Raw genomic sequence first — 23,875 nt, forward strand, 5'->3', positions numbered from 1 at the left:
TGGTCAGCTTGACCCCTGATTCATATTCCCATGGCCAGCTCATCTCCTTTATTCATGGATTAAAAGATAAACTGAGGCATACTTAGATTTTTTTTTTTTTTGGTACTGGGATTGAACCCAGGGGTGCTTAACCACTGAGCCATCTCCTCAGCCTGTTTGATTTTTTGTTTTGAGACAGGGTCTCGCTCAGTTGCTTAGGGCCTCACTAAATTGCTGAGGCTGGCCTCAAACTTGCAATCCTCCTGTCTTAGCCTCCCGAGTCTCTGGGATTACAGACATGAACTACCACACCCAGCAAGAGTTTATTTGAGCGGACTCTGATTTTTGTATTAGAAGAACACAAGCTGCTGCTCAGGGCTCCTCCAGGTGGGCGTGTGGGGGCCGATTTTGTAAGGTGTGCCCGAAGCAGGAGAAGAGGAGCATGGCCGGCTGAAGTGGGAAGTCCTCAGTTGGGTGTTTCTAACTGGCAAAGTCTCTACTTAGAGGGTGGCGTGGCTCTGGTTGGGTTAGCACACTTCATTTTCAAATGCTGTGACCATTCACTCTGAGCTGCATTTCAGTTTTCTGGAGCAGGAACCCAAGTTCTGGGGCTGTCTCCCCTCAAAGCCTCCCAGATACTTGCTATAACACCTGGTCTCTCTCTCTCTCTCTCTCTCTCTCTCTCTCTCTCTCTCTCTCTGGTGGTGGTGCAGGGGATGGAACCCAGGGCCTCACTAATGCTAGGCAAGAGCTCTACTACTGAGCTATATCCCAGCCCGGGTCCCTCATTTTTGCTGGCCCTCCTCTTGTGACCTATGCACACTCTGATAGAAATAATGACAAGTTATTCGGGCTCCAGAGATTGAAAAGTAGGAAATGGAGGCTGCTCCTGCCAGGTGCAGTTCACAGGTGCCAAGGATATTCCCATCCCATGTCCCAAGACTTGTCTCCTGAATCCCTTGTCCTCCCTGGAGACGGCCCCAAAGTCTTCCCTCAGCAGCCAGGCCACGAGAGCTAGAATTAAGTAACTCTTCGGGAGAGGCCCACGTCAGCTCTTATCCAGTACTTACATCTCAGAGTGAACTGGTAGTTCAGGTGACAGGGTCAACAGGTAATTGGCGCACAGTGTGGCAACCTTTCAATCAGGAAGCACTGGGATGCTCAGGGATGGGGAGGTGTCTGCACATGCCCATGTGTGTATGGGGTGCGTTTATGTAACATGGACACGTGTCTGTGTCTGCGTGTGTGTGCTGTGTGCAGATGAGTGACCAGGTGTGCGCATGGTGCATGTTCACTGTAGGCTCCGGAGGCAGGAGCAGTTGGTTAAGAGGCCCCTTCTCTTTATCCAGAAGGCTCTGGATCAACCTTACACAGGAGAGCAGTGCGTTCAGGGTCCACTAGAACCTGTGTGTCCTAAATCATTCAACCAAGACTCAGAATCTAGTCTCACTTCCCTTTGACCCAATTTTTCATCTCAGGATTTATGAACAACTGCTCTAAAAGCCACACACACAAAAAAACCCTGCAGCACACACACAACACATGTAAGTTCCAAGAAGTTGACCTAGGTTTTAGAGAGGGAAAATAAAACTGAAGAAAAGCAAAGGAAACTGTAATGGACATCACTTCTCCTAGACAATTCTCTGAAATATACTATCAGTCTGTAAATGAAGTTGACAGATGAGTGCATTCAGTATAAACCAAAGTTAACATCTTGGATAGAAGTATTTACATTCAGGATATATTTCTATGTGAATTTACAATTTTATTTCACATGTACATGGCGACAAGGGCATGCTACCATTCTACCAAAGCACGCTCCACCCCACCCCAAAAGACAACCTCCAATTGACACCCACAGCCTGCAGTGCAGCCTTTGGGCTGCAGGGGGCGGCAGAGATCAGGCTCTGCGTTTGCCTTTGCAGTCCTGGGAGCTCTCTGAGCCCCTGAAGACCTACACTTCCTACCCGGCGGTCCCTGTGCCCCAAAAGTCTGTCTCACAATGGATTCATCCTTCTGAAACAGAGAGGGGGTCAGACATGAGTCCTATGAACACCCAGAACACATTTCTCTCTTGTGCAAAGTTGTTCCAGAGCCTCTTGGAATAAAGAGGAGGGCTCCAAATCAACTCTGCCTGCCTCTGGAGCCCATATCAAGTCTCCCAGCACCCCCTTAACAAGGGGGACTCGACCCTGCCCCCTGGGAGTGCCAGGCCCGGTGGGAAGCTAGACACTGAGCACATACTCACATTGGTGGACCCTCCCACAGGACTGGCAGTTATGCTGTTGGTAGGGGACCTTGGGTGTCCTCCAGGTATTTTACCCTCTGGCAGACCAGAGTGACTTCCTTATGTGACAATCTTGGTGCCACATTGAAGTGGACACTGAAAATCCTCTGAGGTTCAGTGTCCTGAGCTCACAAAACCACTGCCCCATATCCCATTGGTCAAAGCAGATCTCAGGCTGCCCTGAGGAAGGGAGAAATTGTCAGAGAAGTAGATTCTACCTGTCGAAGGGAAGAGCTACAGAGAACTGCCCAAGGTCACTGCCAGCAGATGGGAGGAGGGGGCTGAGAGCAGGCTGCCTGAACCCTGAAAGCCCGATCCTGACGGTCATGCTGTGCCACCTTGGTGAGGAGCTGCGACGTGGGCTGTGCAGGCTGGCAATGCCCACTCACTCATTCTGCAGAAGGTACCAAGCACCTGGGCTCAGTGCCGTCTGGGCACGGGGGCTCAGGACTGAGTGGGTCCCAGTACGTGGTGCTCCTGCTTGGATGGGAAGGCCAGGCTTCAGGGCCCTCTTGGGTTCCTTATCTTGCTCAGTGGTTTTCATGCTAACTGGGAACCTGGGGAGAGGGTCAGCCCTTGGGGGGCTATGCAGAGGGAGGCAATGCCCCATTGGAACCCCAGAATGGGAACATTGGGGGCAGGGGCTCGGGCCCATCAGTACAGCTGGAGGAGACCCCAAGAATCCAGAGGAGGAGCATTGGAATGAAAGCAAAGGCTCCTAGGTGGAGAAGCCCCTCTGCCTCCGAAGGGCTAACTGCTGGGTTCCCCATTATGAGAAGGGCTCGTGCTGTTCTCCCAGGGCCTCCATCCCTTCTCTCCTAACCCCTTCCATGTGCTCAGTCACCCTCCATACCTGTAGCTTACACACACACACACACACACACACACACACACACACAGTCAATCAACCACAGATTGAAATCTTCGGGAGAAAGCGTGTCTGTGTTGAACACATACAGACTTTGATTTTTGTCGCTATTTTGTAAACAATACAGAGTGACCACTGTTCCCCAGCACTCACCTGACATTAGGCACCGTCAGTGACCCATCATGATCTCAGGAATGTGTGAGGACACAGGTGTTACACGGAACTGCCCAGCCGTTTCATGTGGGGATCTGAGCCTCCTTGGGTTTGGGTGCCCCTGGGGGTCCTGGAACTGTGTCTCCCTGCAAACCAAGGGGGATCCACTAACTGGGTGCTGCTTCGGTGGGTTCTGTGCCGGGAGCTCTGTGTGGGGTTGGGCTTCGCTTTCAAGTTCAAGCCGCCGTCCTGCCCCTTCTCACTGTCCCAGGATTCAGTGGTGAGCAACCCGGGACTGTGGAATTAAGGGCTCCGGAAGCTCAGAGCCACGGAGGCACCTGAGAGGGAGGCCAGAGGACGTTTTCACAGATAAGGGCAGCCTGGCCTTCTGCAGGACATGCGCTGTCTGCCCAGCACATGTCCAGCGGCTGCCACTCACTCACCCGCCCGTGGTCGTGTCTTCCCTATGCTCCGCTCCATAGTGTGCGCTCTCAGCACCGGAGGCTCCCAGGTTGCCTTGACCATGTGTGTCAGCACCAGCCAGGATGAGGGTGAGTAGACTTCTGCCACCCCCACCACAGCTGATGCAGACCACAGCGCTGTTCCCAGGCACCTGGTTTGGGAAGAGTCTGAGGATTCCCGGAGTTTGCAGCACTTTCCTTCCGCCTGATCCGTCTCCGCCATCGGTGCTGAGCCGACAGAATCTCTTCCCAGCTTCGAGATGTGCTTGTCACGTGATGTTAAAACGCAGCCACCTGCTCGGAGCCATGAGTCAGCCTTGCAGGAGTAAATGCCAAGCAGGGTACATGACCCTCTGTGTGTGGGTTTCCATGACAGAAAGGGAGTCACTAAAACAGGAAGTCAGACATCAACAGCCAGCTCCCCTCGGTGGAACCATGGGGCCCCAGTCTGTCACTTTCTGCTCAGCCTTATTAGTCAGAAAATATCATGGAAAAACGTTCTCAGTCGGAGAGGCTGCTCATCTGTCACCACTTCCCCCACGTCCCCACAAGACAGGCAAAGTCTGTGACCCCAAACAGAAATCCAGGGGAGACTGGTTCTGAGAATTCGTGTCTCTTCCCAAATGAAGGGGCGTGAAAACCAGGGTCCAGGCCTCACCGGGGGCGGGCAGGGCTGTGCCCAGGGCTGGCTCGTGGGGGACAGGAGGGTGGTTTGGGGTGAGTTCAAGGTTTTGCTGCCTCCTACCCTGGTCTGGGATTGGGCCCCTCTCCTTGCTGTGTCGACCTGGGGTACAGCTTTATAGATGGCACCTCCTAGGCCTGGCAGTCACTTGGCCAGAGTGATGGCTGCCTTTGCCCTGAACAGGTCCAGGTCAGGGGACAGGAGTGTAGCACAGCCCACCCCACCCCTGCAGGCAGTAGGTAGAGGCTCGTCCTGTGTCTGTTCCCTGGCAGGAGATGACGGAGGAGTTTGGGGAGAAAGATGGGTAAGCTGAGCTTCTGAGCCGGTTGGATTCTTAGCGGCACATAAACAGCAGGTAGGGCATTCAGTGCCAGTTACACGTGCGGGAAAGAAACATGGGATGGAGATGGAAATTCTGAAGTTTTCAGCATGAAGAAGGTGTCTGGGCTGATGGGATGAATGAACTGGAGAGAGGGGAGTTTAAGAGAAGATGGTCCAGGAGAGAGGGAGATGGAGAGGCAGGCAGCAGGTGGAGGCCTTCAGGGGAGGCCAAGGAGGATGGGCAGAAGGAAGCCAGGAGGTAGGGTCGCAGGGTCCAGATCAGAGAGGGTCTCAGAGCAAGGGGCACAAACATTGACGCATCCACCGGGCTTCAGCTGGGGGATGCCGGAGCGCATTCAAAGACAGGAGCTGAGCAGAAGCACAGGGTCTTCAGGAGGTGAGAACATGGGGCGGTGGGTGGAGAGGACTCTTGTAATCAATTTGGTTGTGAAGGGGAGGAGAGAGGATGACATGGAGCTCAGGAAAGCTTCAAGATGCCACGGTTGAGCCAAGTGTAAGAGCTGGCAGGAAGGGGCTTGTGGAGAAGGACAGGCTGATGGCAGGACGGGGCACTGCAGCAAGGGTGAGTGGCCCTGTGTGGGCTCGGAGCACCCTGTGTGGCTCTCACCTAAGTAAGTGGTATAGGTAGATGTTCTCCGGTTACTTTTGCAGTGATCAGTATAGCAAAACCATGTGCTTTGATTGTCCCATGACACATCTGGGAGAAAAGTACCAATGACATTTAGACTTAAGGGAAATCTCTTTAATATACCACTGGAAGATACCGAAGTGGTTTTACAGTATTATTTCCAAAGCATTGGTTTCCTGTATCTTTTGTAGAATAAACTACCCCCCCAAACTTAGTGGCCTTCAAAAATAAAGAAAGACACTGCTTTTTCTATTTGTGACTCTGCGGTTGCTCAGGCATCAGTGGGAACATGATGTCTTTGCTCCAGCGAGCACAGGCTGAGGAGGTCCCTGGGTGGGACCAGGCCTGGGCTCTCTGAGTGTGGGTCTGGCTGGCTCTGCTGGGTCTGCAGCAGGACTGTCAGTCAAAGGTCCTTTACGCAGACTTTCCATGCCTTGGTCTTACACGCAGTATGGCCACTGGGTTCCAAGAAGGGGCCTCGGGAAAGATGGGCAGAAGCTGTGTCACTCTTGTTTTGAAAGTCCTTCTGCTTCATCCAAGTCACTCATGCCAGCGGACACCCAGAGGGAGGGAGACCAGGCTCCACCTATGAATGAGAAAAGTCTGGAAGGATTTGTGGACATGTTTTAAAACCACCAAAGACGGCAGCACGGAGCCCGTGAAGACAACAACTTACAACAACAGGCTCCTTTTCAGGGTGATTTCTACCGAGGCAGATGACCCTGTCATCTCATCAGACCCTTCTGTTCGAATGCTGGCAAGGGTCTATTTATTCTACCGGAGAATGTAGGGGATGTAGGTGGGTTCCTGGCACTCTTGGTGATGCTCAGGGGAAGGAGCTGGTCCCGTGGCTGGTCTCAACGCCTTCCAGAGGGATTCTGTGAACAAGTTAGAGTCACAGAACCACATCCCTCCCCCTGAGTCCCCGAGGAAGAGGGGATCCTCCCCGAATTGCTAAGCTGATGGGGATGGAGAAGGTCTGCTAGCTCTTGTTATTTTGCTCTCAGTGAGGAAACAGGAGGTGTGGCCAGGGATGGAAGAAACTGGGGATGATTTGGAATATTTTCTGGGGAGATGGAGTAGCTGACTAATCATCGGATCAGGGAGCGGGTGCTAAGCAACCATAGAAGCCAACTGGTTTTCCATGTCATCAGTGTGCATGGTCTTCCTTGTTCTCCCTAGGGGCTCGGTGGTTTTGGCAAAGAGTCCAAATGGACAGACCTTGGACAGATCCAGAGCTCTGCCCAGTGGCGCAGCAGGCAGGCAGAGAAGACAGACGGGGAATACGCCATACAGGAAGGGTCTCGTGAGTGACTGGATGGGGGGATGTGGCAGAGCAGAGCTGAGTAGGCCAAGGTCTGGAGGTCACTGTGTGGTTGATCCATGAGCAGTGGGGGTGACGGAGAGTGCAGGCCACGGGACCGCGTCCCCCGGCCTGAGAACAGGATGCTTATCTTATGTTGAATTATTTAGAGGTGAACTGAAACAGAAAGCTCCTGAACTTCTTCACACTGTGAATAAAAACCACCTCTGGCCTGCCTGGCACCCAACTCCAGACTGTGGCGGTTTTCTGATTAGCGCATTCTGGCTACATCCATGTATATCCATCCACCGGCTGCTGGTTCTCTAGATTGTAACTAATGGGGAAGCCACCTGGTGCTTCTCCCAGTCGGATCATGCTGCTTCACATTCCTCCTCCTGCCCAGGGCCATGGAGCACGTCGTAATCCCAGCGGCTCTGGAGGCTGAGAGGGGAGGATTGCGAGTTCAAAGCCAGCCTCAGCAACAGCGAGTTGCTAAGTAACTCAGTGAGACCCTGCATATAAATAGAATACAAAATAGGGCTGGGGATGTGGCTCAGTGGTCAAGTGCCCCTGAGTTCAGTCCCTGGTACCAAAAATTAAAAAAAAAAAATCTTTCTCCTTTTTCTATCATTTGCCTGTTTCTTATGTGGGTAGGTGGCTAAATCCAGCCATCTGGAGACCAGGAAGTCTCCCTGGCCAGGCTTCCAGTAACAATGATGAGAAGCCACAGGGCTTGGCCCTGGGGGCGGGTGAGTAAGAGAGGGATGGGAGTCACAGGGAGAGAGGCACAGCACTGACCACGGAGCTGGTCATCCAAATGGACATCAAGGTCTCTTGGGGTTTAGGACAAAGATGAGGAACTGGTTCCAAGTGCAAAGACTTAAAAAGTAAAGGAGAGGGACCAGGGGTCAGTCGCTGGGAGCGACTGAGAGGGACAGGATGGTAGGAGTTTTGAAGGGCTGGAACTTTGTTTGCATGGGTTGCTTTTAAGTTCTACAAAGTGGGAGAAGTCACAGTACGGCAGTGACAGTGGGGATGGCTCTGTGCCCACCCCCAAGCCCCTGGACCTGAGGAATCTGGGTGGTGGGGGGCACGAGCTTTCTTTCTTTTTGAAAAAGCTGCAGGGGAAGCGTAGCATGGAGATGTTGGATTTCACCAGAGGAAGAGCCAGGGATACTCAGAAAAGAGAGCAGGCCAGCAGTGGTGCCCCCTGTCACCCAGTGGCTGAGAGGCTGAGGCAGGAGGATCAGGGCTCCAAAGCCTGCCTCTGCAACTCAGCAAGGCCCTAAGCAACTTAGCAAGACCCGTCTAAAATACAATAAAGGGCTGGGGGTGTGGCTCAGTGGTTAGGCGCCCCTGGGTTCAATCCCCCGGGCCAAAAAAAAAAAATAAAAGAAAGGTAAAAACCATTTACATAACAAAAACTGTGGGGCACGCTGAGGCACATTCCTGAACAAGGTGAGGAATGGACATCTCAGCAATTGGAACAGACGACAAATACCTATGCGAATTCATACTGGGCATAATTTCAGACAGTGACACAAGTTATGAAGAAAAAAAGAAAGCTATTGGATGGAGACTGACCAGTGTGGGCAGGAAGTGGAGACGGGTTTGTCACAAATTGTATTTCCAAAGGTAATGGAGGTGCCCTGGGAGCTGGGCCAGCAGGAGGCCCAGATGGGTTTCACGGGGTTAGTGCTTGCTGGAGTGAACAGCTCTGCTGCAGAGCAGATGGGACGGCACACTAGGCCTGTGCTGTGGGACCCTGAGGCTCCTGCAACCCTGCAAGGTTCTCTCAGACACGTGTTCTCACTGGGGCCCCCTGGGGGCAGCCGAGGGCAGTGCAGGCTCTTTCCTACCTGCTGGACCTCAAGACCAGAGGCAGGCTATTGCAATCGCTGCCCACATCCCCGTGGGTCATGGAAGCCCTGAAAGCAGAGCTGACACGTGTGCGGGGCCTGGAGGCAGCCTCCCAGGCTCTCAGGCCATCTGCACGCAGCCCAGGAAGCCACAGAACTCCTGGAGCCGAGCAAAGGGAGGTGGCCAGCACTTCAGACATGACACCATGCAGGCTCAGAGGACGTGTCTTTAGGGCACAGAAAAGGAAGTTTTACTTCACCAGGGTTAGTAAACATGAGCAATTTGCTTTCTTAGTAGACGTCTGGAGCTGTTAGAGGAAAGCAGGACCGGTACCTGCAGGGAGAGAGTCACAACTGGTTGTCAATGGGAACTGGGAACACACAGGGAAGTCACAGAGAGGTGGCCCTGAGTTCCTGGGATCCTTTCTGGTGCCCTGAATGGTCTGAGAATTAGAGATTGGTGTCCTTCCCTCTGATGTTCCTTTATTGTGATTCTCCCTGAACCTGTGAGCCTTTTGAGATCATGAGCTATATGAAATGGGCAAATTCGTTCATTATTGATTCACGTATTCCCACTTTTTGAATTGTTAGGGTGTTCCAGTAAGGTGTTCATCTCTGTGACCAAAAGACCTGACAAGAACAAAATAGAGGAGGAAACGGTTATTTGGGGCTCAGAGATTCAGAGGTCTCAGTCCGTGGACAGCCGGCTCCATTGCTCTGGGCCTGAGATGAGGCAGGACACCATGGCAGAAGAGTGTTCTGGAGACTAGCAGCTCAGGAGGTGAACATCAGGAAGCAGAGAGAGCTCTGCTCACCAGGCACAAAATATAACTCCCCAAGACACATCTCTTGACCCACCTCCTCCAGTGACACCCTAGCGGCCCCAGGTTACCACCCAGTTAATCCATATCAGTGGGTTAATCCACTGACTTGGTTAAGGCTCTCCTAACTCAACCATTTCACCTCTGAATCTTCTTGTGTTGACACTTCATGTCCAAATTATAGCAAAGATACTATTCCAAAATATAGGGACTTAGGGATAAAATTGTTATAATTCTTAGCCCAATGGGGAGAATAAAAAGTGATTTTGAATGACGTCACAAAATACTGCAGACACTGGTTTACCCTCCACTCCACACTCCTGTGCCATGCTGCAGCCATCCCATGTGGGCCTTTGTCTCTGCTCCTGTCCGGGTCTCTATGTCCAGCCACCACTGGGCAGCTGGGCTACACAGCTACATTTGAAATGCCACTCAAAGAGAAGGGACCACCCCTGCTAGCTGCAGGAACACCCGCTTCTCCTCCTGTGTCTTCTTTCTCTGTAAATGAAGCTCCTATTCCTCCTCCCACCTCAATCATCTGAGCCTCAAGATAAGAATGTCCTTGACCTCCCCTTTGTTCCATGTTTCACAGTCACCTCTGCGGCCACTCAGCAGCCATTGAGGCTCGTTGATTGCCACGTCTTCCCAGGCTCTTCCCCTCCTGGTGGCTCCTGGTCTGGAGGCTATGGAGGCCAACACCCGTCTCCTCGCTGCAAAGCCTGGCCTCATTCCAACCTCCATGCATACGCTGCACCTCGATGGCAATGGAGTAGAATTTGATTCATTTATACACACACGGAGATGTGCAGATGTGCAGGGCAGCCCGAGTGGGTGGGCAGCTCCTGGCAGATGTGGCCCATGCCCACTCCCAGAAGGCAAGCCTGCCCTCCCTGAGCTGCAGGTGGCCTTGCTGTGGGGCAGAGGGCTGGAGCTCCTTGCTGCTGCTGCGCCTCTGCACAGCTGCTTACGGGCTGCAAGGGCCAGAAGCCCAGCCTAGGGAGTAGCCCTGGGAATGGTGCAGCCCCAAGGACAGGGCCCGGCCTGGTCAGGGTCAGGCGGGCTGGGGCCTTTGTCTCCTGGGTGGTGCCTGTTCCCCTGCCAGGCTGCTCCCCTCCCGGCCTCTGCGTCTGTCTCCTGCGTATTTGGTGTGCATTTCCCTCTCACTGGCCACTGCTCCACCATGCTCCCAGCCAGCTTGTCCTTGGCTAACCCACATGGTGTTCCTTCAACCGGCAGATGGGTGTGTTTGGGGCAGGTGCTGCCTGGTGTGGGCTTGAGATTGTGGACCGGACGGCACGGGCAGGGTTGCTTCCCAGCCTCCTGGACACGGCAGGCCCTCCAGACCCCTCACGCTGCAGATGTGTGCTCACCCCCAGGACACGGTGCTTCTCTAACCTGTGCTCCTTTGGGCATTTCCAGGGCAGAACTGGACTCCCGGTGGCCCCCGTGGTGCACACATCCCCTGTCACACCCCGTGGGATGGTGAACGTGGACACTCCAGAGGCTCCTGTGCAGCTTGAGCTCTGTGCATGATGGGCGACAGGAGACTCCCCGACCACCCGCAGTCCGTGGAACTGCTCAACCTCTATTTGGGAGACAACCTGCAGCCCCACTCAGGAGTGTGCCAGAGGGAGACCCATGGCCAGCCAGGCCCTCCTGAGCCTGGCGGGGGACACACCTGGGCCTTGGACTCTCCAGAGACCAGCAGGCCTGGCGCTCCTGCCAGGGTCTCTGGTGTGGAGCCTGTGCACGTGGGACGTTGCTCCTCCCCAGGAACACCAGGGGGCAGCTGCCCCACGGGGAGCCCCCGACCGAGCCATAGCTCCTCCGCACAGGTGGTGTTCTGGGCCGGCATCCTGCAGGCCCAGATGTGTGTCCTGGACCTGGAAGAGGAGCTGGAGAAGACGGAAGGACTCAGTGCTGAGCTGAGGTGCTGCGTGCCCCCGTCCTCCCCGGGCCTCCCTGGTGACAGGGACCTGCGGCCCAGCCCAGCAGTGGAGGAGGACTCCGGGGAGGACAGTAGTGGGCCTGAGGGGGAGAGCCAGGCCTGGGCCCTGGAGGGAGCAGCAGACTCCTCCCCAGAGTGGGGTGCTGAGGAGGAGAGCCTGTCCTTCGACAATCCCCTTTTCCTGCAGAGCCCCTGCTCCGACACCAGCGCCTCTGGGGAATGCTTCTCCTAGGGCTTCTCCGACTCCTGCCCACAGGCTCTGGAGCCTCTGCTCCTGGGAGGCACAGGGTCCCGGGAGCTGGGCAGTGAGCCAGATCTGAGGGACAGCACCGCGGAGTCCAGCGGGTGTGCCACCCCTCCGTTCCCTGTGCCCTCCTACAAGCTACACACCTCCTGCTGGGCCACCCACGGGGCTCCCACAGCCCCTGCCATGCAGGAGGGCGAGGTGAGTTCACTCCCAGGGCTGCCCTGGGGACATCCAGGGGAGGGCCTTCCTGGGGCCACCAGGCCCAGCACACTCTTCAATGCAGGGCCCGCTGGTGGTCTGAGGTACACTGCTGACCAGCAGGACCAGTGTGGCCTTCAGAACCCTGGGAAGGTCGTCACCACCCATGCCATGGTCGTGAGGTCCACAGAAGTCCCCGTCTCCAAGGGGCTGTGTCTAGAGACATGTGAAGAACAGGCAGCTCCTCCGTTGCAGGGTGTCCCAGGAGGATTCCCAGTCTTCCCCTCCCTCCTCTGAGACTGTCCCAAATGCCACCAGGGACGGTCTCTGCCCCAACAGAAAGGATCTCCAGGGATTCCGGGGTTCTGTTACTTGTAGCTCCCCATCTTCCACTGTCCCCCATCCATGGTCAATAGATCGGCTTCAGATGACCATGGCAGGGGGCCTGTGATATCACCCAGCCCTGGGCATGAGACAGTAGGGAACAGTTTTCCCAGGGAGGCCTCCCTTCAGAGATAAGGAGGCTCAAGTTGGCGGAGGGGCTATGGCCCTCTCATCTCTGCAGAGAACACGGAGTGCGAGCAGCCCGGCCGGCGGGGCCCTGTGAGGGGCACTGTCTCAGAACCTCAGAGGGAAGCCTGGGAGGAGCTGGGGCTTGCCTTCCTGCTGGCTGAGCCTGCTGTCCAGGCCTGTGCCCGGGGCCAGCACCCTCCCTGGACCCACGCCCCTCGAGGGCAGGTACTGCCTGAGCAGGCGTCTGGTGAGGTGAGGAGACTGGTGGGATATGCAAAGATCCTGGGAATCATTTCCTTCTGGTCAAACCTCTTCTCTGCGCCCTCCTCCTCTTAGACTTCTCTGGAGGACCAGCCCCCTCTGGCCACACCTTCGGTACCGTCTGAAGATAGGGCACTGGCCTGGGAGACTGCACACCATGGAGCTGACCTCGGCCCTGCCACACATCCTGTGCAGCCTTCGGCAAGTCAATTCCCCTCTCTGGGTCTCACCTTCTCCATCTGTGAAGGAGGAACGAAAACTTGCTGATTTCTCCTCTCGTAGGATGTGGGTCTTCTCCCATCCGGGATTCTCTTGAGAACTGAGGACCCAGATTGGTGCCTGTGTCTTCCCGGTGGGGGCTGGCGAGGAGGGAGGGGATTCCAGGTGCCCTGTGTTCTTCTCTCCCCTTCCCACTCGCTTGTTCCCGGGGCTGATGGGATTCTGTAAATCTCCACAGGAGCCACCCACCCCTGAGGCTTGCCAGACAGAAGAGGATCCTTCTTGGCCCCAGGAGCCTCTTATCTCCCAGGACAGAGGTGAGACCCCACACAGGGGTTTGGTGGTGGGAAGTGGGGGTGGTTCTTGGGGTCGTCATGCTCATTCCACACTCTCCCTCAGGTGGAAGGGAGGCCAGGCGTCCCCAGGAGCCTGTCCCCTGCATCCTGGCCCCTGGGCCCTGGGGGAGCCCAGAGTCTGAGCACAGAGGCCCTGGCCCCAGGCCCAGGCCCTCCACCTCCCCTGAGAGCAGCCCCCCGCCCCAGCGCCACAGCCCTGGCACTTTCCCCAAGTGGTCACCAGACGCGCCACACCCTTCTCTTCTGGAGTCGGATGGGGCAGAGCCAAGCTCCCTGAAGAAAGAGGCGACGGGGAAAGCTCCACACCCAGGGCAGGAGGCAGAGAGCCAGGGCCCAGCCAGGACTCTGGAGGCTGCAGGTGCTGAGCCCGGCGAGGACTCCACATCTGCCGAGGGGTGAGTCTGATTGGAGCCCTGGCTCCTGGTGACGGTGGCCTTCAGAGTACCCAGCGTGGAGCTGGCCATGTGATCCCAGCTGCTGTGGGGGGGGTGAGGCGGGCAGAGTGCAAGTTCAAGGCCAGCCGAGGCAATTCAGTGAGTCTCAAAGTAGATAAGTAGCTCAGTTGTAAGAGCTCTTACCTCGCATGTGAGAAAGCGTGTGCTCAACCCCAGCACCAGGAAAAAGAATGAAAGAAAGAAAAGAAAAGGAATCCACAAGCCCCCAGCCCTCCTCTGGACGGAGGGTAAAGCTGTCGGGCCCTGAGTCCTTCTGACAGCCTCACAGCTGCGCTGTCTGAACGGCCTCGGGAGTGAGCTGACAGGGACCAGAGGGTCTGGAAGCTCAAGAAACAAATGGGAGGATGGTCCCAGGTGGAGGTGGAAAGGTGGAGAGGCCTGGCTCTGGGGAGTGTCCACAGCTGGACCCCAGGTGAGGAAGAAGGCAGGGAGGCATTGTGGGGAGCTGACTGGGCCCTGGCCGCCTTGGGGGAGAGCAGTCCAGTGATGTGGGGATTAGAGATGGCCCTGGCCTTGAGGGAGTGCTTGGGGGAAAGTCACCTGACAGCCTAGGCCCAGGGTGCTGGCTTTGATCTCGGAGGGAGGGGGGCTCTGGTGGGGACTGAGTGACTGGCTTTTGGGGCCCGTGGCAGGTAGGGGTCACCTTAGGACTGTGGTCAGAGGTGGGAGCAGGCCACCTGTGATGCGGACCTCGTTGTCTACCAGCCCCCATGCAGCGTCAAGACTCCTGGCCCCTGGAACTCAGCAGGGGAGCAGGGGCTTTGTCTCTGGTGGGCTAACAGGGGCATATTGGACCAGATGGTGCAGATATGGGGGGTTAGTGTCACCAGCTGGCCAGGCTGACAACTAAGAAAACCACACAAACACAGAAATACCTTTTTGGTTGCTTAGGGATGGCTCTGAGACCTCAGCTCCATGCTGAGGGGATCAGGGAAGGAAAGAGAGAGAGAGTGTGCACCCCAAACCCCTCTATTTATTGCAGGAAAGACATTCAATAGAAAGTTCCACCCAAATAAGGCCAGGGGTTGGGTTTCAAAGGGTGGAGTCTCGCCTGGTGATGTCTGTGGTCAGCAGATTGATTGACATCTCGGCAAGTCACGCCCATCGCAGGTGCTATGTGGGACCACAGGCAGAGCCAGAGGAAATGACACAGATGTCACACAGCCCCAAAAGCTTGTAACGCCAGCCCAGTCCCCTCAGATGCTCAAATGCACATAGCTCACACACAGCCCATGGATGGCTTGCGACAGGCCAGCCCTATTCCCATCTCGGGTGTTTGGGTGACGATGACAAATGTCAATCAGTGCCAGAAACCACAGAACCACTTTCATTATGCTTCTGGAAACCTCCCTGCTGTGGGGCTGTTCAGAGGCCAGGTAACCAGAGAAATCTCAGCCTCCAAAAAGGGAGGCTGCAGATACCAAAGACTAGTTAATCCAACCCAAAGCAAAAGTAACTCCACCTGAAGTGACAACTCTAGTTTCATAGTAAATAAATGGTGAAAAGGGTTAATTGGGCTTTATCCTGGCTAAACATATAAGTAAGTTTATTTAGTCTTACATTTAACACACTGTAGGAAGTTCAATTTTCTTGACACAGCCTTGGTGGCCTCTTTCATTTATGCCACCTTTCATAGTGAGATCCTGAAGATCTTTTTTTCTTTTTTTGGTACCAGAGATGGAACTCAGGGGTTCCATCTTAGCCACTGAGCCACATCCTCACATTTTATTTCTTATTTTGAGAAAGAGTCTTGCCAAGTTGCTCAAGGGCTCAAATTTGTGATCCTCCTGCCTTAGCCTCCTGAGAGATCACAGGCATGTGCACGGCACCTGGCTCTTTACAGCTTATTATCCATGTAGTTCTCTTTACTTGGCCAATTGTGTCATTATTTCTATTTCCTCCTCTTCAGTCCCCATCTGTCAGTGGCTTTCCATGGGATTCCTGGAGTCTTCCAGGGTCACTTTGGACGGACTTCCTGAAATCTTACAGGTTTTGGCGAGATCTGCCTTTTGCTCTTCAGTGTCTGTTCTGTTGATCCTACATTTTGGGATGTTTAGGAGACTTAGGAAGCAGAGCAGTTATCAGCCAAGAGTGGACCTGTTCATGAGAGGTTTCTAAACCAGAAACACCGTCCAACCTCCCAGGGCACGGCTGAGGAGCCCGTGGGATGGAGGGTAGGAAAGGGCCTTGCAAGCCGGGAATGGGAGCCCAAGGGTGCTGGTTACTGCCTGTGAAGCAGACGAGGGCAAGGTAGATGGCATCAAGCTCGCAGATGCCAGCTGCTACAACACTGTTCAGACACTATGAGGGCTCCATCCAGATGTGAGGGTGCGTGTATGCTAACAGACCCTGGGCACAGTGGGACACGGAGCTCAACATGGTCTGGGGACAGCAGTCGCAGCCCTACGACCCCGGTGGTTGTAACAGGACTGGCTGAGGTCAGAGGCAGTTGGTGCTGTCTTCTTTCTGCAGAGGTCTCTGTCACCATTACTTCGTGCACCCAAACATGAGTTGCCCCTTATGAATCCAGCCTCCCCCAGCCTAAGACACAGTGCCTCTGTGTTGCAGAAAACCCGCTATGAGACATATGTGCAGCTGCTGGTGGCACGGCTGCGCTGTCGCTCCGGGGACCTGGCCCTGTGGGAAGAGCGGCTGGGGAGGGAAGCTGCAGGCCTGCGGCTTCAGCCAAAGCCCAGCCTGAAGAAATCCCACTCCAGCCCGTCTCTGCACCAGGATGAGGCCCCCACCACAGCTAAGGTGAAGCGAAACATCTCAGAGCGCAGAACCTACCGGAAGATCATCCCCAAGCAGACCCACAATCAGCTATGAAGTTGGTGCCACTTCTGACACTGGCCCTGATCCAGGTGGACCTGAAATGAATCCAAGGAGGACCTTTATTTCTCTGGGTTCTTGGTGAGGGATGGGCCTGCCCCACCCTCTGCTGGAGGACCAAGCTCTCTTCCCTGTGGTCCTTCCCTGATGCTGCCTGCCTGCTCACGACCCCACAGGCCCTTGGCTGTGGCTGCTCCTGACCACTCCCAAGGAAGAGGAAGGTCAGGTGGGGCCTGGGCTTCAATCCCAGGGACCTATCCCGTTTCCATCCCCAGAATCCAGGACGCCTTGTATCCTGGGCACATGGGCCTGGGTTTCTGGGAGTGAGCTTGGGGCCATCCAGCCAGGGAGCCACAGCCCGGAGGACAGGGACCTGCTAGGGGAGGCCCCAGAAGAACAGAGCAAGGACTTCTGGGAGACTTCAGCTCACAGCTCATGACTCAGGTTACTCAGGCCCTGCCCGCCCAGGGACACCCTTCTGGCAGGGACCTGGACAGGTGTCAAGCACCCAGGGAAGCTGCGAGGCCTCTGTCTCCTGTGGCTCCTCTTCCCATTATGATCACCCGTACATGGGGACACAGGAGAGCTTCCTGTCCACTTGATGACCAGTGGAGCCTCTGATGACCTGAGTGGGGCAGGGCCTCAGAGTTCTGCCAAGAGCCCTGAAGTGCTAGGGACAAGGGACCTTTGTTTCCCCAGCGCAGGGAAGAGGGTTCTTCAGGTTCAGTAGAGGGGGGAGTGGTGACAGTCCCCTTGAGGCTCAGCTGAGGAGGGGTGGGGGAGGGAGGCTGGAGTCTGGGGTCCTTGGCCATCTTGGAGCTTTCTCCCTGCACCTGATCCTATGCACCCCTAAAAGCTGCATTCCTGGTGGCTGCCAGGACTCCTCGTCAGTGCCCAGCCAGTGCCCTGGGGCCTTGCTACCCTCCCCTGGGAAATCCCCTTGCTGGCCCTGGCTGCCCCCCAGCTGGGGCTGTTCTCTAGGGGAGGTTCAGGGAGACTTGGGGACTTGGGCTCAGGCTATGGGAAGGAGCTGGCTGGAGGGGCAGCCTCCATTGTCTCTGTCCAGCCAAGCGTGAGTAGGCTGCCTGCCGCCACCTGCATGACGCACTGGCACTCCCGCCTTCCTGCTGAGCCACAGTCCTCCCTCCTGGCGAGGCTTGTCACCAGCCCTGGGCCTGGGGTTCCATAAGGTGGGGCCACACAGGGTCTCTGTCAGGGCCTGGGGCACCCGGTGGGTGTGCAATAAGTACAGGCCATCACGAAGGAAGTGTGCATGAGTGTGTGCAGAAGGGGGGCAGGCATCAGGGCCACCTGCAGGGTGGGGGCCACAGCCGTGTGTGTGTGTGTGTGTGTGTGTGTGTGTGTGTGTGTGTGTGTGCATGCAGCATTCCTGTGTATGATGGGACCATAGTTACAGTTTTCCAAAGTTGAGGGGCCCTAAGAATCATTTCTATGCATTCCTTCATTTCTGTCCATTTCACAGATACCATTGGACACTCAATATAGGCCAGTACTAGGAGATCCAAAAATGAGTTAAACATGCCCCTGACCCCGTGAGTTGATGATTCTGCCCGCTGGCTCCTAGCCGTCAGTATAGACAGATTCTATCTTACTGGAGAAGCTTGATAGAAAAGCCACAGTCCTGCCTTTCCCCCAGGATTCTGGCTCAGTCTCCTGCTCAGGGGAGTGGGTACATGCCTTCAAAGCTACTTAGGTCACTGAGGCATAGTAGCAGTTAACAGCCCCCCTAGAGCCCAGTGTCACTTTTACTAAGGTGGAAACGTGGCATCAGGTGGCCCTGACTTGTCCAGGCCTGGTATTCTCAGGCTGAGGGAGCTGGGTGGCTTTTTGACCTCATTGAATATGTGTCTTCATTTCTGACACCGGAATAAAAGGTGGAAGTCAGTCTGCACGTATGGTGCTTTGCTCTGATGCTTTTTTGCTTGTGTAGAACCTGCACCTTCCCTTTCACCTGGGCAAGGGAAGCCTTCAGGACGGGGTGACTGGCTGCTGGCCTCACTGGGTCCATTGGACCAGGTCTGGGAGGAGAGGGGCAGGCATGGTGGGGATGCAGTTGTAACATACGGCCACTGGGGGGTGGGCTTGCATCTTCCTAGCTCCAGGCTGCTCAGGGGCCCAGCCACAGCTGTGGTCAGCAGGGGCAGGAAGTTAGTCTGTGGCCCCTGGGCCATCTTCATAACCAGAAACTTCCACTCCCCGAGCTCACAGGGGCCAATAGGTGGGCTCTTCCAAGCAAAGGGTTGGGATGGGGATGGCTTTCTGCAGCAGGAGAGAGGAAGTTTCTGCAGCCTGGGGCCCTCCAGGGAGGCTCCTGGTTACCCAGGAGAGTGAAAGCGGAGTGACCCCCAGTCCCAGTCCCAGGAGTGGAGCAGACCCAGGCCCTGCAAGTCCCCGTCCAACCCTGGCTCCACACTACCCTCCTCCTTTCCCTTTCTACTGTGGGGGTCCTCCCTTTGCAGAAGAGCCTCATCCGAGGTTCGCGGTGATGAGCCCAGGCTGGTCAGGGGGTTGAACTGGGCTCCAGTTCTTCCTGTCCCCTCTATGGAAGCTCAGCCTCTGGGGCCTGGGACTGCTGTGACCAGGCTAACACCCCTGATCCTGCTCCTGGCGGCTTGATGGCTGCTCAGCTCGTGGGCTGCAGAAGCTGTGGTTCACCAGCACCAAAGAAGAGTCAAGATGGCCGTGGCCCGAGGCCTGGGCCACTCCTCGGGGCTCAGAGTCCCCAGCAGAAGGAAAGAGGGGGCTGTGCAGGGACTCAAGGGGCGGGTTGGAGGGTCAGGGTGAGAAGCTAAGGGAAGCAGGGTCAGCAGGGGCACTAGTCCAACGGGCAAGGATGTCCAGCGCGACCAAGGAAGGCGGGGGGAGCTGCTCAGGGGCCCAGATGAGTGACGGCTTGTGGCTTAGGAGCTTTGCTTTAAGATGAAATCAAGCAAAGCCATGGGTGGGGTCTGATGGGGTCAGGACTATGTGAAACTCTCAAGCAAATCTAAAAGTGTTTCAAGTTTTTCAAAAATTAAAAAGGTAAAAGTGGAGACAACGGTCTGGGGTCAAGGACAATCTGGCTGCACCTCAGCTGGCCCTTCCTTGTCCTCGCCCTCCCACCTTACCCGAGTGCATGTTCACAAAAATGTCAGGGTTTCCTGCATGGGCACTCTCTCCCTACCACCGCCAAGACTTCGGTTTTTCTGGGTTCCTGTGTACACCCCTGCCTGGTCGCCTCCTCTTCCCTTCTCCCCAGGAGGAAGAAGTACTGTCTGCATGCCGTGCCTGGCCACCCCATGAGGCAGCACTGGCCCCTGCCCTGCTGTGTGACCCCTTGTCCTCAGGGCTCCACGGGGCTCCTTGGCCTGCTGTGCTGTCTGCCACTCCTCATCTCGCCCCAGAAACACCAAGTGTCACCAACACAAGGAAAAACACCAAGACTCTGAGTCAGAGTCGGCTGCTTCCTGCTCTTCTCATTTGTGATGACCTAATGCCCCAGGTGCTGGTCCTCGCCAGCCATCCTCTCTCACTGGTTCCTGTTCCCAGTGACTGTCACTCACATCTACAGACCAGCTTCCACCCCACCCCTCTCTGCCATGCCACCCCAGGGAACACTGATGACCTTCAAATTCTATGTCTTCTGAGCCTTCCTCCCTCCTCACCTCCTAGTAACCCTCATCCCTATCAGCCACAAGGCCTGCCCAACCCTGCCTGAGGCCTGGATGACCTGGCTTGGGTGATGGAGCCCTGGAGTTGGCTGCCTGGGGCTGCGTCCTGCTGAGCGTGTTCTGTGTGACTGCAGGCCAGTTTCCTGGCCTCTCGTGCTCTGGTTTGCTTTTCTATAAAATGGGGACAATGCCACCATCTACCTCACTGGAGCCTGGAGGGACTGAGTGAGGTCACGCATGTAAACACCTGGGAACAATGCCTGGCCCAGGAGGAGAGCCTGGCAGGTTAGCTATTACCACCCTGTCCGGCCAGACTCCCCTGGGCTCCAGCCTAGGTCCTGCCCTAGGACACACCACTCTGTTCTAAACTGAGCCTCTGCCCTGGGCTTTACCCCAGGAGGTTGCCAGGAGTGGCTCTTGCTCAGAAAGTCGGACGTCCATCAGCTCCTATGACTGGACCATGCATATGCCCCGGGGAGGTTGAATCCAGGCTGCACATAGAACCAGCACCCTATTTCTCTCTCCTTCTTCAGGGGCTGCATCTCTCAGGCCTTGAGGGCAGATGCAACCCTCACTGGTAGCAAGATGGTCTCAGTGGCTCCCAACATCCCTCCTCTTGGTGCAAATCTAGCAGATAGAAATGACCTACACCCTGGACATTTCAACTTCAAGTCCAGAAATAGAGCCTCCTTGAGGTGCTGCCTGCCTTGCACAATGAGCCTGTGCTAAAACCAAGGTCCCCTTGGGGGGGGGGATGGTGGAACAGGGACTGGCACCAGCCGTGGAGAAGTTCTGATGGCCAAAGGACAGGTTGGGAGGAATGGATGATGGAGAGGAAACCCAACTGCTATCCACTCACCACTTCCTCCAGGAAGCCTACCTTGACCTCCTCCTCCAGGTATTCCCCTCCCCTCTCTCCTCTCTCTATTTTGTTCTCTGCTTCCAGAAGAGCCTGACCTTCAGGACCTGGGGATTGGTGTCCCTGGCTTCCTCCAGGCTGCTTTAGGGCCTGGCATCAGAGTTGGAGGATGCATATCTCCCATCTTCACCCTCTCCGGGCCTCTAGGACCCCTGCTCTCTCTTCCTTCTGGGCTTCTCTGCATGTTCTTTTTCTGCCTCTCCCACCATCCTTTTCCTCCTCCATCCCCTACACCCAGTGTTTCCACACAAGAGGTCTTGCCCGGCCACTTTAGGCTTCTGGGACAACTCATGGAGGAGTGGTGTCCAAGTCAGAGCCTTCAGCCCTGATCTCTGTCCTGGAGTTTGGACCTCGAGCTCTGTGTGCAAGTCTTGGGTCTCGGTGAATCCTTCCGGCAGGTGTGAGTAGGCACAGGTGTAGCTCATTACCCCTAGGACTGGACTTGGTGTCTTCTCCCCAGACCCTTTCTCTGCTTGTTAGGTAGGAGTTCAGGGACACCAAGATGGCGGGGACAGGGCCTAAGAAAGAAGCCACTGGGGGACAAGACGAAGAGACAAGGAGTCCTGTCCCTGTTTACAATAATTACCATTACCATGACAACTTCTGCCCCCAAGGAGATCACCAGGACAGCTCCCCGCCACTGGAGCACTTATCACCATGACAACTTCCACCCCAGGTTCAAATTTTAAAATGACCAATGTGGGTAAAGTGGACAGTATTCTAATTAGGTTTTCTAAAATAACCAATGGAGAGAAAATTGGAAAATATTTTAATCAGGTATTGTAAGATGACCAGTGGGAGACGATGGGGTAAGGTCTTCAATCCGGTCCACATAGGAGGAGCATGCCTCGTGGTTTAAGATATAAGACCCTAATTTCCAGAGACTGGGTTCTTGAGCCTCCTTCTTGCTTACCCCCTCTGGCCTACCCAATAGAGTGCCACCTTCACCTTCAGTACGTCTGTACTTTATCTGTTCCTTCTGTGTGTCTTGCTCAGTGCTTTGTTCAGTACAACAAGGACCTGGACTTCATCTGGCATCCCAACAGTGACATCCTGACTCTTCCGTCCCTTTGTCTGGTTCTGTGATGGCTCGACCTTTACTTTGAAAGACAACTCACCAGGACCCACAGGGAGATTGGACCCAGATGGGCTTTTGCCTCCCCTTTGCTATCGGCATAGAGACTGTGGCTTCTGCTTTCTTTGTCTCTGTGACAGAGTTGGTAAGGGGCACATGGACAGGGAAGGGAAGATTCCCTCATTGAGGGTCTGCAGAATAGTCTTGCCATGTCTCCCACCTCCCATATGCAGGGACTGGCCTCACCCTGAGCCAGACCAGATTTGTCACCTTGACCTCAGCTACTAGTATTTCCTCTGAGATTCTAGTCATGGCCAGGTGCCAAATCTGTGGTCCAAAACCCACTGGAAAGCCAGGCGCAGTGGTGCACATCTGTAATCCCAGCAACTCAGGAGGCTGAAACGTAGGATTGTGAGTTCAAGGCCAGCCTCAGCAACTTAGTGAGATCTTGTCTCAAACAAGCCAACCCACTGGACCAAGGAGTCCCCATGTGGAAGGCAGGGTTGGAGGATACAAAGTCCATCTTTGCTCAGGACATTCTGGATTTTAATGCTCTCACTTGGACAAACCTGGAGAGTGACCACAGGGATCTCCCTGCTGAACACTGCACAGGATGGTCCTGGGGAATAGCCAGTTTGGGGATTTGAGGGATCAGGTGCGCCTAGTCCCCTACACCAGGTTCAAGGTGGATTTTTTCACTTAGAACTGAGCACTAACAAAAGTTCTGCTCCTGAGGCCTGGAACAAGTCTTCTGCACCAGAGCCTGTCTGTGGCCATGGTGGCCTTTCCCTTCAACTGCTGAGAGATCAAGGCCACTCTTCAGCTTGACTTAGCTGGCGCTTGCGACCCTCGAACCAGCCCTGTTTCCTGTGGCCCTAAAACCTTCTTTTAAAATCGCATCTTACGGATTTATTGGATGCATTTCCCCTGAGCTGTGTGAACTCCCTGGAGCAAGGTGGGGAGTACATTACTATTTAAAATAAAATCAACAAAATGTCCGTGTGTCTGTGTCTTGGGTTGGACATTCCTTAAGGGCAGGGACCATGGCTGTTTATATAGCACCTGGCACAGTGTCAAACTGAGGCCTAAAGAATGAATTCTGATGAAGAGGGGAAGAAGCCAGGGGACCCTCCACATAGTCCTCCACACCCTCTCTTTCCAGGGTTTCTTTTTCAGACTGGCCATCTCCTGGATCAGAACCCAGGGCTGTGCTGCTGGCCCTGCTCTCACCGTAGAACCCCTGTCCTCACCGGCAGTCCAACGCTCTCACAGGGCTGCCCTTCCTGTCCCAGGCACAGCCACACCCTCACCTGGTCAGAGCTTCACCCCTGCCTGGTGACCCTCACCCACCCAGGCCTGGGAGCTGACCAGAGCTGGGCAGCTGTGCATGGAGCCAAGAAGAGCCACTGGCGGACATCGAGGGGCTGTCCCCACTAGTGCCTTGGCCCTGCGGGGGCCTCCAGCCAGGCAGGGACCTGGCATAGGGAGGGAGAGGATAAGCCACTTCAAAACTCCAGATGCAGCAGTTAAAAAGAGGACAGAGGCAATGATCCTTCAAATTGCCACATCTGTATAATCTGCCTTTTATTTTCTGCTTCATGAAGTTTGATTTCCTATTATTTATTCACCTCCCCACCCTCCCCTCCCCTGCCCCCGCTCCTCCTTAGCAGGCAACATGCTCAGATGGGCCCTGAGCCTTGGCCGGGGTCTGGGCACCCCCCACACCCCTCCCCAGGCTGGCTGCTCGAGATGGCACCTGCTCCCCTTCTCTGGCTCCCTCTCTCCCTCCCTGGGGGCA

General features: G+C 55.3%; 1 pseudogene; it reads left to right on the forward strand.

The window, feature by feature from the left end:
- The first annotated feature begins 10,915 nt into the window (after window positions 1-10,915).
- LOC144252909 (PH and SEC7 domain-containing protein 4 pseudogene) lies at window positions 10,916-16,409 on the forward strand (annotated as a pseudogene).
- The last annotated feature ends 7,466 nt before the right edge of the window (window positions 16,410-23,875 follow it).

This window comes from Urocitellus parryii, unplaced genomic scaffold, assembly GCF_045843805.1.
Source record: "Urocitellus parryii isolate mUroPar1 unplaced genomic scaffold, mUroPar1.hap1 Scaffold_67, whole genome shotgun sequence".
Classification (NCBI taxonomy): Eukaryota; Metazoa; Chordata; class Mammalia; order Rodentia; family Sciuridae; genus Urocitellus; species Urocitellus parryii.